The sequence below is a fragment of the Budorcas taxicolor genome, chromosome 1 (assembly GCF_023091745.1).
Source record: "Budorcas taxicolor isolate Tak-1 chromosome 1, Takin1.1, whole genome shotgun sequence".
Lineage (NCBI taxonomy): Eukaryota > Metazoa > Chordata > Mammalia > Artiodactyla > Bovidae > Budorcas > Budorcas taxicolor.
The window spans coordinates 121,796,546-121,799,351 of NC_068910.1; the positions used below are offsets into that span (position 1 = coordinate 121,796,546).

General features: G+C 36.4%; 1 non-coding gene across 1 annotated transcript; it reads right to left on the bottom strand.

Annotated features, from left to right (window-relative positions):
* Positions 1-1,856: 1,856 nt before the first annotated feature.
* On the bottom strand, positions 1,857-1,928 carry TRNAW-CCA (transfer RNA tryptophan (anticodon CCA)). The gene has a single exon. It is a non-coding gene; the product is annotated as a tRNA-Trp (tRNA).
* Positions 1,929-2,806: the final 878 nt, after the last annotated feature.

A 2,806-nucleotide genomic window follows, 5' to 3' on the forward strand; every position in this document is an offset into this window, starting at 1 on the left:
TATTTATGGTGATCAGAACAGCACTATGTATCTTTTAGTGGGTAGCATTTACTAAGTGCTGTTTCAACCAACCAGCTGTCCTGGATTCTGAGAGAGAGTTGCCGAGGAAAGCATGGGAAAAATTCTTTTCCTGGAGAAATTTAAAACTTAAGGACAGACAAAATAAACCTTCCTGCATGTATTTAAAATAAGTTATGAAAATTAATGATGTCATGAATTGGAAATAAAATTTATAAATGTACTTATTATAATTCAATTTTATATTTTGATTCCACATCATTACATATGTAATGATATCTTGGATATGGATGATAGGGAATAAGATTGGCCATATGTAGAAACTGTTGAAATTGAGATTATTCATACTCTTCTCTCTACTTTTGTGTATGTTGGAAAAACTCATAAATCAAATTTTAAAAAGAACTGGATTCCAACTTTGCTACTAATGGGCTACTTGAGGGAAGACTTTCCTCTGAACAAGAATAATATCATCATCTGTATTTTCACAGTTTATTCATCTCTGCTGAATTTTCATCTATTTTCCAAATAAAATCTTCCTCAATCAACAACACTGAATTACTCTAGATCTTTATCAATGGAAATATAATCTCAAGTGCTCTGCTTTTAATCTTCCAATGACTAGAGCTTCCCTCAATGACTATAGTATTCCAGCTCTTAAAGTGGCTACAGGCTAAAGGCCACCCATCTAGACCAGGTACTTCATCATCTCTGGAATTATACTACACACAATATTATTGCAAAATTTTAAACACATGCTTATCATCCCCAGATACTCCAAACTGTTATAGCCAGCTCTGGACACATTTTCAGACTCAGTACCAATGAACCAGACCTACTTTTCTCACTTACTCTTGGGCTCTCTTCACAGTGATCTTTAGGAGTGATTATCTAAGGACTGAATAATCTTACTTCATTACAGAATCATGTACGCCTTTTGTTCTTTTTGATCAATGCTGCAAGAAGCATCTGTGGGCATGATGCTGAGAAATGATGCTGAGTTAAAAGTACATTATACTGAGTAATACTCCAAGTAAAAACAATACTAGAAAAACTGATTTTCCCAAAGGAAATGACACACTCCCTCCTTTCTGATTTTACTATATCTGTGCCCTCTTTCCTTGACTGTCAAGCAGTTCAGTTAAGAACTTCTTTCTGTTTATAAAAATAATAAAAACATATTCATTATAGAAAATTATAAAGTACAGAAAGAAGAGTAAAAACAGGGGAAGGAGAGATATAAAAAATAATTAACCCATTATTCCGCCATCCATCAGAGCCAGAGCCCCTGCTAATATTCCTATAAGAGCCAACTATGACATTCAATTGATGGAATTTGAATTTATCATCATGGTTGATATGAATACTTACCTTTCACTTGGTTGATTTTCCCAATTTACTTTTTAAGTGTATATATTTTGAAACTGCTTCAAGTCACTTTAGGGAAGAGAAGGGACAAGTAAAAATCAATATTTAAACTAATGTGGTAGTATCTTGCCAAGACTAGGTCTCCTGACATAATAACTACCCAACTGTGGGATTATAGTATTAAGTCAGAAGAATCACTGGTTGCACATTAAAAACTTCAAAGTACTATAAAAGAATAATAATAATAATTAACATTGAGTAGTGTGATATTTTGCCAGGCATAGTGCTGATTGATGTTCATACATTATGTCATTTAATATTCACAATAACCTTATAAAGTAAAGTAAAGTCACTCAGTCGTGTCCGACTCTTTGTGACCCCGAGGACTGCAGCCCACCAGGCTCCTCAGTCCATGGGATTCACCAGACAAGAATACTGGAGTGGGTTGCCATTTCCTTTTCCAGGGGATCTTCCCAACCCAGGGATCGAACCCGGGGCTCCTGCATTGGAGGCAGATGCTTTAACCTCTGAGCCATCAGGGAAGCAAGGGTATCATTATTCTATATGACAACAACCATCGCAAAAACAACAATAACAACTACAACAAAAATCCTGGAGGTTTGGGAAGACTAAGTAATTTTTCCAATTAGAAACTGGCAAAACTAGATATAACTACATGGAAAAAAAAGCATGATGTGATATAAATTTTTTGATGTAATGGAGAAGGAAATGGCAATCCACTCCAGTACTCTTGCCTGGAAAATCCCATGGACGGAAAAGCCTAGTAGGCTACGGTCCATGTGGTCACAAAGAGTTGGACATGACTGAGCGAATTCACTTCACTTCACTGTGATCAAAACTTGGAGAAATTCTCCAGGAATTACTACTTAAATCCAGCCTTTGGTGTTCTGAAAGAGTCCACTGCACTCTTCTGTAAGATAATAAGGTTCACATCATAGTCCCTAGAACCTAAGAATGTGATATTATTTGGAAAATAAGTCTGTGCCAGTGTGATTTCAGATAAGGACCTTGAGATGAGATCATCCTGGATTATCTCAGCATGCCCTAAATCTAATGAAAAGTACCTTCACAAGACATATGTATAGAAGGGAAGAGAAGGCAGTGTGCCATGGAAGCAGAGATGAGCAAAGTGGCGGTAAGCCCAGGAATGCCTGGAACCACCAAAAGCTAGAATAGATAAATAACATATAGTCCACAAACACTTTGGAGGGAGTGTAGCCTTGTGGGCCAACTTGCTTTTGGACTTTTAGCCTCCAGAACTGCAAAAAAATCAATTTATGTTGTTTTAAGCTACAGAATTTATGGTCATTTGTGATAGCAGCTCCAGGAAAAGAATACAAAAATCCCAAGAAGAGAGCTAGAACCAACTTGGAGAAAGTAAAAGAATGAACTTCGTAAG